Raw genomic sequence first — 14451 nt, forward strand, 5'->3', positions numbered from 1 at the left:
GAAATCCAAATTCAATTAAGGGATTAATTGAGTAATTAATCCTATTTCAATTGGTGATTTAATTCCTAAAAATCCTAAAAATTCAATAGTCGGGGACTAGTAATTGACCAGTCAACCCCTAAGTCAAAGTTGTACCTTAAGCTCTGTAAGGAGTTCCCTTGTGCCCTTACACTTCCTTATGTTAGTAAGGGTATTCTTGACCTTTCACTTGGTGTTAGTATTGTAACCTAACCTAGTAGACCACCTCCATTCCTTCCTTACACTTTCTAAAAATCTAGCTCCACATTCTCTTTAAAAAGGTAGATAGCTTTTCTTCCAAGCCAAGTTGGAGCCTTGCCAAAACTTCAAGAGTTGCTTCCAAGATTCAACCTTTCATATATTTGGGCATCTAGGAAGGTAAGATCTAAGTTCATCTTGTTTTTTTAGTATTATCTAAGGTGTCTTTTCTTAAAGATAGGATCTTTATGATCTTTTGGTATGTTCTTGAAGTGGGTTTGGAAGGTGAGCCTTGTGAGGAGCTTGTTGAGGTGTAAAGTGAAGTCTTTAGTCTACAAGAGGTAACCCATGCTCTACAAAATCTATTTTGCTTACCTATATGAAGATTTATTGGATTCTACATGTGTTTTGCTATGAAATGTGAGTGTTTATGCATTATCTTGTGAAAATGCATATCTAGAGCTTGTGTTTAGGGTTCATTTGTGCCATTGCTTGGCATTTCCTTTGATTCAAGTCATTTTGTTGTATTGGGTGAGATTTGGCATGTTTTGGACTTGAATTTGAGCTTGGAGTTGAAAATCCCCGAAGGGATTATTTGTGCAGGTATACGTACCCGCGGGCGGAACGACGGGTAGAGCTCCAACCCGCCGCCCACCCGCGGGGAACATATGGCCGGTGGGTAGTGTACCCGCGGGCAGAACCACGGGTGGGAGCCTACCCGTGGGTCCACCCGCGGGGAACACTTTGGTGTTGGATCGGGATTTGTTCCCCGTGATTCTTTTGACTCGGTATTTGATCTTTTGACTTCCCGTTGTTCTTTTGTGGAACTATTTGAGCGTCTTCTTGATGTTTCGTATTTCTAGAACTATATGGTAGGAATCCATGTAGGTTTTGGTGTCGTGAATCGTGCTAAGTGTTCAACATTGTGTTCCGTTGAACCGTGATGAGTCTTGTGTGTTTTTCGGAACTACTTTCAGTTTACCCGTTTTATAAGCATGCTAGTTCGATGTTTAAATGCTAGCGTGTGTGTTGTTTGTACCTTCTTATTGGTTGATGATAACTTGTGTTATTCATCGTTGTTGTTGTTGGACTGTGATCCATTCCTTGATTGAGTATGGTTTCATATCTTCGTTGTGATCCGTTGATTGATTCCTGTTGAGGTGTGATGTGTGTGTGGCTTTTCCTGGATTGCACGATTAGTGGTATGGGACACTAGTCACCAAGGTATTACAGTGGTCCTCGTGGTGGCCATGACGTGATTATGGAGTTGTGACCTGTGTGTCAGGTTCACGTATTTTGGGAGAGGCATGTGTTGCCGTGTGCGTGATCGGTACCTTCGTGTACTATGAAATCGGTGGTTTTGTTGGCGGTTTGTCGGCGGATGGGGACGACGGTCCTCGGAGGGAAAAGGTTGGACTTGGTGTACAGGGGTCCTGGAGGTAATGGTTGGAAGAAGAAATAAGGTTGGGGGTAGCCATAAGGTTGGAACCGGGCATAAGGAAGGCATATCAACTCGTGATGGGTGATGTCATGATGGCTTGTGTAGCCGTTGTTGTGAGTTCTCTTCTTGTGACGTGTGTAGTCACAAAGGCATGTGTTGCCATTGGTCTTGTCTTTATCCTTTTAAGTTGTTGTTGTCCTTATGGTCTTGGGATGTGTTCCTGTGTTCTTGTTGAGAGTGTTAAGTCTTGTGTTGACTATTAATCTTGGTTTTGTACTTATATACTTATGTATTCCGTTTCGAAAATGGCTTTACAACTTATATCTTACCTATGTATGTTATTTCACATGTATTGGTGGGTTACCAGCATTATTCGCTGAACGGGCGTCGTCCCATGTTTATTGTGTTCTTTCAGGTGATGTCTAGGCGAGTGCGCGGTCTAGTACTTGCTAGTATAGCTTCTCCCTTACGTTTTGTGGCTTTTGTGCCAGCTTAGATGTAGAACAATGAGACAATGGGTTTAGATTTAAACATTGCAGATGTTGCCTGTGCGTTCATCTCTTTGGTGAACGTGGCATAGCACCCCGTATTCAAGTTTATTTATATACATCTATCTTTCAGTCTTCCGCTGTGATTGTTGTTTGGTTTAGTTATCTGCATGTTTAAGGCTTTAAAATAGCATGTTTTTAGGGGGTGTTACACATTAAGTGTATACACACACGCACACATATTACGTGTATATTATATTAATTAATTATAATATTTGTACATTTTGTAATAATAATATTATACATTATTTTGTACTAATAATATTATACATTATTTGTTAGTTCAGATCCATGACTTAGTCCTCGATCTCTATCCTTAACTTCTGTGTTTTTGGTGTTGAAACCATGATTCTGTTTCGTTTTTCGTATACATCTTGTAATTATCTCATAGGAAGAAAGAGAGAGAGATAAAATAAAAAAAATAAAAATAAATAAAAATAAAAATAAAAAGAGAAAAGAATCACTTTTCGGTTTGGCAAAGCGCTTCGTTGCCTGTGGGGTGAAGAAGAGTTTGATTTCTAATAAGAAAAACGCCGGCCCTTCCTTGTTGCCAGAAAATTAAGAAATCAACTTTGTAGTCAATGTTACCTGGGTCTCCATCAACGCCCAATCCATTGGATCCAGCGGCACTAAAAACACTTCAAGCTACAATTGCAAAATAATAATAATAATAATAATAATAATAATAATGATAATAATAATAATAATGATAATAATAATAATAATAATAATAATAATAATAATAATAATAATAATAATAATAATAATAATAATAATAATAATAATAATCTTGAAAACTGTATAAAAAAAAATACTTACGTTTTCATGAGTGCAACACCAAGATATGATTCCACAGAGAGAACAGGAAGAAGAGAGAAACCGTGCAAAAAGGAAAAATTATGATTTCCATACTCACCAATCCATTGTATTTATAGGTAGAAAATATGATAATTATAAACTTGTATAATTTTTCAAAAAGGAAAGGTGTAATTATGTAATATTATCAATTAATAAATTTTAATTAATTTCCATTTTACATTTGATTACCAAATAAGTTTTACTACAAAAGTTTGAGCGGGAAAATGAAATAGAAGGATTATATATATATATATATATATATATATATATATATATATATATATATATATATATATATATATATATATATATATATATATATATATATATATATATATATATATATATATAGTCCTCCGAGTATAGTGGTTTTGTCACATTTAGTCCTAAACTTTCAAATTGACCATCTGTTGTCCTTCGACTTTTAAATTTAACCATTCATGGTCCAAGTTAACCACCAATGGTCCTTCAACTATTAAATTTTAATCAACCATGATCCTTTAACTTTAGAAATTTAACCAATCGTGGTCATCTTGAAAGGACCACAGTTGGTTAAAATTTAATAGTTTAAGGATCATGGGTGGTTAACTTGGACCACAAATGGTTAAATTTGAAAGTCGAAGGACCACATATGATCAATTGAAAAGTTTAGGACTAAACGCGGCAAAACCTCTATACTCGGAGGATTTCAGATGGTATTAACTCATATATATATATATATATATATATATATATATATATATATATATATATATATATATATATATATATATATATATATATATATATATATATATATATATATATATATATATATATATATATATATATATTTGTTAACCTCTTCCTTGTACTCTATTTAACTGCAATCATTTTACCTTACCTTGTGCTCTCTCTTACCGCATATGATTTGGGTTTTGTTCGGTCATCTAGCTCCACATTTTTCCAATTGACAAAAAAGAGCTTTTTTTTTTCCAATCTGCAAGTATGCAGATTTGTATACCTAAACTGTAAACATAATAAAAAGGATACATTCTATACTTACCTTTGTGTTTTGGTAGATGTTTCATCTTTTTTGCCACCTTCTCCATGATACTTTGAGATTGAAGATGGAGTATTTATAGGAATATTTATATATGTTATTAATTTAATAAATGTAATCCAGTAACCAAAGAGCCTTTGTTTGTTATTGGCTATTAGAAAAATGATGCCCACAAATAAATAAATAAATAAATAAATTTTATATATATATATATATATATATATAGTATTAGGTTCTGGTGCGATTAGGGTGCCAGGTGCGGTTGTGACACCCCGTAATCCAAATTCAATTAAGGGATTAATTAAGTAATTAATCCTAATCCAATTGGTAATTTAACTCCTTAAATTCCTGAAAATTCAATAGTCAGGGACTAGTAATTGACTAGTCAACCCAAAGTCAAGTGTTGTACCCAAAGCTTTGTGAATAGTTCCCTTGTTCCCTTACACTTTTCATCTTAGTAAGGGTAAAGAAGACATTTTCCTTGTAATGGTATTCCAAGCTAACTTAGGAGACACATTTCATTTCTTCCCAAACACTTTCCAAATCAAAAGCTCTACCTTCTCTCTAAAAATCTAGCTAGTTTTCTCTCCAAGCTAAGTTTAGGGTTATCAAGATCTCCAAAGTTTGTCTCCAAGATTCCACCTTTCCTACTCTTGAGCATCTAGGAGGGTAAGATCTATGTTCGTTTTGTGTTTTTAGTATTTTCTAATGTACCTTTTTCTAAAGGTGAAATCTTTATGACCTTTTGGTGTGTTCTTGAAGTGGGTGTGGAAGGTGAACCTTGTTAGGAGCTTTGTGAAGTGTTTTAAGTGAAGGTTGAGTCTACAAGAGGTAACTCATGCTCTACAAAATCTATTTTGTCTACCTATATGATGATTTATTGGATTCTACTTGTGATTTTACTACGAAATGTGAGTGTTGATGTATTGTCTTGTGAAAATGCATATCTAGAGCTTGTTATTAGTGTTCTTGTATGCCATTGCTTGGCTATTCCTTTGATTCAAGTCATTTTGCTGTATTTGGTGAGATTTGGCATGTTTTGGACTTGAATTTGAGCTTGGAGTTGAAAATCCCTGAAGGGATTAATTTTGGTACATGTGTGTACCCGCGGGCGGAACGACGGGTAGTGCACCACCCGCGGCCCCACCCGCGGGGTACATGGTGATGTGGGTGTGGTACCCGCGGGCGGTACCACGGGTGGTGGTCCACCCGTGGCCCCACCCGCGGGGTACAATGTGGACTTGGGCGGGGATTTGTTCCCCGTGATTCTTTTGACTCGATATTTGGTCTTTTGACTTCCCGATGTTCTTTTGTGGAACTATTTGAGCGTCTTCTTGATGTTTCGTATGTCTAGAACTATATGGTAGGATTCCATATAGGTTTTGGTGTCTTGAATCGTGCTAAGTGTTCAACCTTGTGATTCGTTGAACCGTGATGAGTCTTGTGTGTTCTTCAGAACTATGTTTGGTTTACCCGTTTGATAAGCATGCTAGTTCGGTGTTTAAATGCTAGCATGTGTGTTGTTTGTCCTTTCCTATTGTGGATGATGACTTGTGTTAATCATCGTTGTTGTCGGATTGTGATCCATTCCTTGATTGAGTATGGTTTCATATCTTCGTTGTGATCCGTTGATTGATTCCTATTGTGGTGTGGTGTGTGTGGTTGTACTTGGATTGCACGATTAATGGTACGGGACATTAGTCACCAAGGTACGGCAGTGGTCCTCGTGGTGGCCATGACGCGATTATGGAGTTTGTGACCTGAGTGATGGGTTCACGTATTTCTTGGGAGGCATGTGTTGTCATGTGTGTGATCGGTACCCTCGTGTACTATGAATCGGTGGTCTTGTTGGTGGTCGTTGGTGGATGGGGACGACTGTCCTCGGAGGGAAAAGGTTGGACTTGGCTGTACAGGGGTCCTGGAGGTAATGGTTGGAACTAAACATACGGTTGGGGGTAGCCATAAGGTTGGAACCAGGCATAAGGAAGGCATCTCAATTCGTGATGGGTGATTTCACAAAGGCATGTATTGCCATTGTTGTGTATTTCTCTATTTGTGACATGTGTTGTCACAAAGGCATGTGTTGCCAATGTGTGTGTCCTTATTCTCTTGAATTATGCATGTCGGGTGATATTCTACTGTGTGATGGTAGAATACGCCTTGAACCGTTCTTGGGTGTCATTCTCACTTCTTGATGTCTTGGGATGTGTTCCCTTATCTTTGTTGTGAGTGCATAGAGTCTTGTGTTTGACTTCTACTCTTGGCTTTGAACTTATATATACTATATCCCGTTTCTCAAACGATTTTGTATATATATCCTATCTATGTATGATATTTCACATGTATTGGTGGGTTACCAGCATCATTCGCTGACCGGGCGTCGTCCCATATATTTATGTGTTTCTTTCAGGTGCCGAGTAGAGGCGAGCGCGATCTAGAGACGGATAGAATAGATCCCTCAGTCCTTGTAGTATGTTTTGGCCTGTGTGCCCTTTGCTAGACTTTAGACTTGTTGTTGTTGACCTTGTTCCTTTATAGACAAATTATGTTGATGTTGTTTACGCCTGTGCATTCACCGTTGTGTGGACGTGGCATAACACTCTACGTTTTCCATCAATTTATCAGTTAGACTTCCGCTGTGTATGCTTTTATGGTTAGATTATCTGCATGATTAAGTTTTAAATTGGTATGAAAATCGGGGGTGTTACAGTTGGTATCAGAGCCTAGGTTTGAGCCTAGGATGATAGAGTCTAGACTTCTAAGTGTCTAAGTGTGGTTTGAGTCCTTAAGGTGACCATAAGAATCTAAGTGTTTAGGCTTAGGATTCTTAGGATGCGCGATGAGCTGAGTGTTGTTTATAGTTGTTTGCTTGTTTGTTGTCTTGTTGGTAACGGTGTTGTTGTTGTAGCAGCTTTGTGATGCCTCCCCGTCAACGCGCACGTACTCCGGAGACCCCGACGAATGAGCAGCTCGCCCAGAATCTACATCAGTTGACGTAGACTATGCAGACCCTTAGTGAGGCGTTGTTGAACAACAATCATCCCGTACCACCTCCACAGCCTGCCGGGCATAGGGATATAGGGCGTCTCGTGTCGGGCCATAGACCTCCGACATTCGCGGGTGAGGAAGACCCCGTTGTCCTGGAAGAGTGGGTGAGAACGTTTGATAAGATCTTTTCGGTTGTTGGATGCCCAGAGGAGCGGAGAGTAGAGCTTGCGACGTTCTACTTCAGCCATGAGGCCGATTTATGGTGGATACACGGGGGTCCAGCTTGTCTCGAGGAGCCTGACTTCGATTGGTCTGCCCTAAAGGATCGGATGCGTGAGAGGTTCTATCCGGCACATGTGCGAGCCGCGATGTATGAGGAGTTCCATCACCTTCAGCAAGGATCTTCATCGGTGGTTGAGTACCACACGAAGTTTCTAGAGCTTGCACGCTTCGCCCGGATGCTTGTTCCTACCGAGCTCGCCAAAGTTGAGAAGTTTGTAGCTGGCTTGAACTACGAGGCACGAAAGGCCTTAACCGTGAGTAGGCCGAGCTCTTTGAAGGATGCATATGTGAGTGCCGCGGATTTGTATCATGTTCAGCAGCTACAGCGAGGGTCCTTTGAGCTTGCAAGAAAGAGGATCGAGAGTGGAGGCTCTTCCAACTTCAAGAAGCCACGACCGAAATTCCAAGCCAAGGGTGCATCAACTCCAACCCAAGGACCAAATCGAGTGGAGCATGGAAATCAAGTCAAGACGTTTGCATGCCGTAGATGTGGGAAGGTGCATGCAGGTCAGGATTGCCTTGGTCAAGCGTTTCGGTGTTTTCGTTGCGGAGATAGGGGCCACAAGATCGCCGAGTGCCCTCAGCAAGCCAACCAAAGGGCGTTGCCACCACCCCCAGGATCCGGAGGAGCAGCAGGAGGTAGCTCGAGCCGTGGAGCAGCCGGGGCCAAGCCGTCGGGAAGAGTCTTCGTGATGGGTCGATCGCAAGCGGAAGCCGAGGGCTTAGTCGAGGAGGAGATAGCAGGTAATCTTTTTCTAGCCTACCCTTGTCTTTAGAGCGCATCTTGTTTCTTGTTGCCTTTGTGCATTATCTTGTTTCCTTTGTTGCCCGTTTGTGTTGTCTCGTCTTCCTTGCCGTGTTTTTCCCATGATGTATGATTCTTTTAGTCTTTAAAAGTAAATCGTACCTTTCGTAGAGATTAATTGTTTACCTCTAAACAAACCTTGTTTGAGTTAATTCCCTAACCTTGCATATGTATTCTTGTAACCTATCCTTCTTGTGAGTCACCTAAGTTTACCCAAGTGTTCTTTGAATATAGAATAGGAGAAGCCTAAAAAACCAAGTAAATTTTTAAATTGCAAGCCATAAGTTTCAAACCCGGGTGTATCATTTACCAATCTAACCCTTTAACTACTTGAGCTAATTATGTTTCTTAAAACTTACCCAATTTTAATTCTATCTAACCTATAAATTCTCACTTTACCCAAAATCCCCAAATTAAATCATCTTCTTTTCCCAATTTTTCCCCAAATCCCAAAACCCTTATTTCTTCTTTCCTCCCTCTCCCTACTCGTGAGACAGCCGAGAAGCACCCCCCAACCCGTCGCCTCCACCACCCGCCCGGTCCCCGTCGCTGTCGAGACCAAGCTACCGCCGACGCCACCTGCTGCCGCCGCCGACCGCCAGGACGCCGTCGGAACACCGCCGCTGTGCCGAGAAGCTGCCGAGACGCAAGAAGAAAAGAAGATAAGGAAGATGAAAGCTTTGGGTCATCTCTTAATCATGCCTAGAAGATCAAGTTTGGCAAGAAAGGTAGAATGGGTGGATGCCCATTATCTAGTTCTTGAAGGTAAAGCTTTCAACCCGGAATCTTTCTCTAGTTCTTTGTTGGATATGCTTAGATATCAAGGGTTGTTAGATGGGTTTCTCGCCATAAGGACCGAGACATACCCAAATTTGGTTAAGGAGTTTTACCGTCACATGGTTGTGGTGAAGGATGGAGGGAAGCTTGAAATCACCTCCAAAGTGAGGGGTGTGAAAGTGGTTTTGTCTAAAAAGAGGCTAGCTCAGCTTCTGACTTTATCTGCTTCAGGAGTTGCTCAATACAGTGGTAACTCGTGGATTAGTACGGATACCATGGGGTACCGGGACTATTTGAGTTATTTGTTGGGTCGCACGAGTGGTTTCACTCAAGCTTCAAGACCGGAGAAGAAGTGGTTGTCTGCCGAGCAAAGGATTTTGGTTATGCTTATGTCAGATTGTTTGTTGCCCAATAACAACAAAAGTCGGTTGTTGGGAAAGTTGGAATGCACCTTTGCTTTTTGTCGTAATCTGCTGGCCTTGATGTTGCAACACATGGTCTTCTACCGTAATCACAACTGAAAGAGCCTACCGTATGGTATGGTGTTGAGTTGGATTTTTGGGTCAAGAAGGGTGTGAGCGTTGATGGTTGTATGCCGAAGCCCGTAGGAAAAATGGTGTTGGATGCCATTAATCTACGGAATTGCAACTTGTTCCAGCTAGATGACGGTGATTATATCACTCTTGAAGAAGTTGCTAGGAAGACCCTCGAGGAAAGAGATGAGTTGGCGGTTGAGCTCGAGATTCCTGCCGGAAAGTTGAACCTTGCGGTCCAGAGCTTGGGAGGTGATGTAAGGGACGGTGATGAAGCGGGCAATGAAGAGGAAGTGGAAGCGGAAAAAGCTGCCGAAGCCGAGGAAAGTGATTCCGAGAGTGAAGAAAACCAAAGGAGAAGAGAAGCCCAATCTAAAAGAGAGCACGATTCTATGACGCACGAGGAGCGTGTGGTCACCTTGCTATGGTATGGGACATTAGTCACCAAGGTACAACAGTGGTCCTCGTGGTGGCCATGACGAGATTATGGAGTTTGTGAACTGAGTGATGAGTTCACGTATTTCTTGGGAGACATGTGTTGCCATGTGTGTGATCGGTACCCTCATGTACTATGAATCGGTGGTCTTGTTGGTGGTCGTTGGTGGATGGGGACGACGGTCCTCGGAGGGAAAAGGTTGGACTTGGTTGTACAAGGGTCCTGGAGGTAATGGTTGGAACTAGACATAAGGTTGGGGGTAGCCATAAGGTTGGAACCGGGCATAAGAAAGGCATCTCAATTCGTGATGGGTGATGTCACGAAGGCATGTATTGCCATTGTTGTGTATTTCTCTATTTGTGACATGTGTTGTCACAAAGGCATGTGTTGCCAATGTGTTAGTCCTTATTCTCTTGAATTATGCATGTCGGGTGATATTCTACTGTGTGATGGTAGAATACGCCTTGAGCCGTTCTTGGGTGTCATTCTCACTTCTTGATGTCTTGGGATGTGTTCTCTTATCTTTGTTGTGAGTGCATAGAGTCTTGTGTTTGACTTCTACTCTTGGCTTTGAACTTATATATACTATATCATGTTTCGCAAACGATTTTGTATATATATCCTATCTATGTATGATATTTCACATGTATTGGTGAGTTACCAGCATCATTCGCTGACCGGGCGTCGTCCCACATATTTATGTGTTTCTTTCAGGTGCCGAGTAGAGGCGAGCGCGATCTAGAGACGGACAGAATAGATCCCTCAGTCCTTGTAATATGTTTTGGCCTGTGTGCCCTTTGCTAGACTTTAGACTTGTTGTTGACCTTGTTCCTTTATAGATAGATTATGTTGATGTTGTTTACGCCTGTGCGTTCACCGTTGTGTGGACGTGGCATAACACTCTACGTTTTCCATCAATTTATCAGTTAGACTTCCGCTGTGTATGCTTTTATGGTTAGATTATTTGCATGATTAAGTTTTAAATTGGTATGAAAATCGAGGGTGTTACAACGGTTGTGCGGTTTAAGTTTGGGCCATTCATCTCGCTTAAATCAACATTCAGGATTATTAAAATTTTTTAAAAAATGTGGTGGCAATTTTGTAATTTTTGCATCTAGGTCAAAATTAAGTTGAGCGGATCTGTTATTAATGTGCGTGAGTTTTGTATATAAGATGCGTGAGTTTTGTGCGTAAGGTGCATGAGTTTTGTGCTTAATGTGCGTGGGGTTGTTCTTAACGTGAGTAGTTGTTAAAACTTAAAGTCTGTGAGTTAATACTTAAAGTGCGTGAGTTTTGTGCTTAATGTGCGTGAGGTTGTGCTTAATGTGCGTGAGTTTTGGACTTAATGTGCGTGAGTTTGTGCTTAATGTCAGTAGTTGTTGAAACTTAAAGTCTGTGAGTTAATATTTAAAGTGCGTGGGTTTTGTGCTTAATGTGCGTGAGGTTGTGCTTAATGTGGGTGGGTTTTGTACTTAATGTGCGTGAGTTTGTGGTTAAGATCTAACGCTTAAGGTTCGCCATTTTTAGCTTATGCTTCTTCTTCCAAACACGCGTTTTTTTCATTGATTTGAGCCGTTGATCTAAATTTGATCAACGGCTCAAATCTAACCGCACAACCGCACGGTAAGCTGAACCCTTTCATATATATATATATATATATATATATATATATATATATATATATATATATATATATATATATATATATATATATATATATATATATATATATATATATATATATACATACTAGTTTTTTACGCGCATTGCGCGATTGAGATAATGCCCAATGTTTTTTTTATATAAGTACTTTAAAGTATATCAATGTAAGATCATATTGGAATTGTTCATGCATAGATAATTGAATGTTGAATTTGCGTATTTAAATAGGTAATTTTAAGTTTACAAATACAAGATAATATAGTCAAGATTGATTATAATTGTCAATAAAATAATTGTATAGGTATGGTTGAAACCATATACGGGACATAAGGGAGAGCAAATAAAAATTAGGGCATAAAATATTAAATATATACTAATATTGAAGAGCTAACTGTTGATTGCCAAACAAGGACATTGCGAGGTAGTTTCCCACTTCAATTTGTTGTGTGATTTGAATACTCTTTTTGTCAATAAATCGCCCAAGTAGTTATTACGATTGGCTTAATTATATATTTTTATTTTTTTTTATTTTTTAAAAACAATTATTATTATTATTATTATTATTATTATTATTATTATTATTATTATTATTATTATTATTATTATTATTATTATTATTATTAATATTATTATTATTATTATTAAATATATGTATACCCTTAGGTCATTTTACATGTTAATCTAAACAGTTAATTTTTTCAAATAACTTTTTACCAACCGTTGATATAATTCGCTGGTCAAATCCGCTAATATAATCTGCTAACGCTAACCGCTAACTGCTGATTGTCAAACAAGGACATTGCGAGGTAGTTCTCACTTCAATTTGTTGTGTGATTTGAATACTCTCTTTGTCAATAAATCCCTCATATAGTTAATATGATTGGTTTTATTAATTATATTTTTTAAAATTTTCATGATATTAATAAAATACTTGGTAAATAAATATATAGCATTATTTTGTATTATAACTTTGATATTTAATTAAAAAAAATAGTGCACAGAAAAGATAATAGACAATGTAGTGAATATAATCAATTGATGAATTTAAATGTAAAAAATTTTAAATTGGAGAAATATAAAGACAATATAACTAATAAAATTATTTCTCTTAATTAATTTATTGATAATGAATATATTTTTTTTAATAAAGACATTCTAGGGACAATGTAGCGAATATAATCAATTGATGAATTTGAATGTAAAAAATTTTTATATTGGGGAAAAATAAAGACAATATAACTAATAGAATTATTTCTCTTATTTAATTCATTGATAATGAATATTTATTTTTTTAAAAAAAAAGACATTGTAGACACATAATTCTAAATTAAAGAAATGCATATGTATTATTTTTTGTTGTAGCAACTAAATTATTATTTAATAATTTAATAAGAGTAAAATAGAGTACTAATTATGCCAACTTTGATTGGGATGTGGTTCGAACCTAAAACCTTTCTTATTGAAATTAATGAGTAAGTTAATGGTGAACTAACGAAAATTAACGAAAAAGATAATATTTAACGGATAATCATATTCATTTTCAAAAAAAAAAAACGGATAATCATATTCATTAAGGATAAATTAGGAAATTAAAGAAAAATTAAAATCTAATCAATCTGAGCCATTCATTTGATTAAAAAATTTGACCGTCATTTTTTCTACCCATTATAGGCCTAACTCTCTTGGGCTTTTATTAGTATAGTAGACTAGTATTTGCCCCATGCGATACACGGACAAAAATTTATAAGTATTGTTATAATGTTATGATACAAAGCAAAATTAGTTTTATTAAAAATGTAGATATAGTTATACAATGTAATTTAAATGTTAAGACAATAAATGCATTCATATTGCTAATCTCATTTACAATAATGATCATACAAAGTTAAACAAACAGAAAAAGAAAACTCGGACCATCTCGTAATTTATACAAAAAAAAATAATGATCTTACAAATCTATTAATATGAATTCACTCTTAGGCGGAAATGAAAGCATGGTATAATCTATTAGAGCAATAGATTGAAAAACTTTATTATAATTCGTGCGATAATCACTACCTGTGTGAGTGTGTGCGTACTAATTTATATATGGCATATATTAGTATTGCTAATACCGATGCACCTCCTTAATAAGAATAATAAATTGACAATTGACTTCCCATCACCATCACCATTTTTTAAAGATTTGGAGTATTACTCACCATCACCATTTTTTAAATAATAATTAGAAAAACCCCAAAAAATTAAAGAATACAACAATATTTGTATATATTATTGAGTAAATACTCAAAATAGTCCATCGACTATAGCATAATTCACAAATTGGTCTTCGACTATTGATTGAACCCAATTAAATCCTCAACTATTCAAAATTTACCTAATTAGATCCTCGTCAATTCTTCCGTTTAAAACCTGTCAACTTTGAGGTTAAAAGTGTAATTTCATAAGCTCCTTGATTATACAATAAATTATCCCTAAAATAAGACCGAATACGTTGCCGTTCTATTGTTTGTCTCCCTTTCCATTCTTGACTCCATTGCCACCAGCGACAACCGTGGTCGGCCAAGATTGAGCAAAGTAGAAAATAACGAATTTACTATCAAATCTGCTTAACCCCCAAAACTACCTCGATCCCACCAACCGTGGTCATTCTTGCAAGCCTTTCAAGCTTGAATGGATTGCTGTTGAGGGGTCAATGAATCTTCAAAGTGAAATCCGATTTCACAGAGGAAATGAAAGGTTCACAATACAAGCACCTCAAGTGTCATGCATTTCAAAGCATTGAAGAGAGAGAGAAAATGGGCCTTATCAGATTGTGATGCGAGCAATGTCACACTAGTGCTCCCCATTTTCTTGATCATAT

This window comes from Ipomoea nil, unplaced genomic scaffold (assembly GCF_001879475.1).
Source record: "Ipomoea nil cultivar Tokyo-kokei standard unplaced genomic scaffold, Asagao_1.1 scaffold1310, whole genome shotgun sequence".
In the NCBI taxonomy this organism is placed as follows: domain Eukaryota; kingdom Viridiplantae; phylum Streptophyta; class Magnoliopsida; order Solanales; family Convolvulaceae; genus Ipomoea; species Ipomoea nil.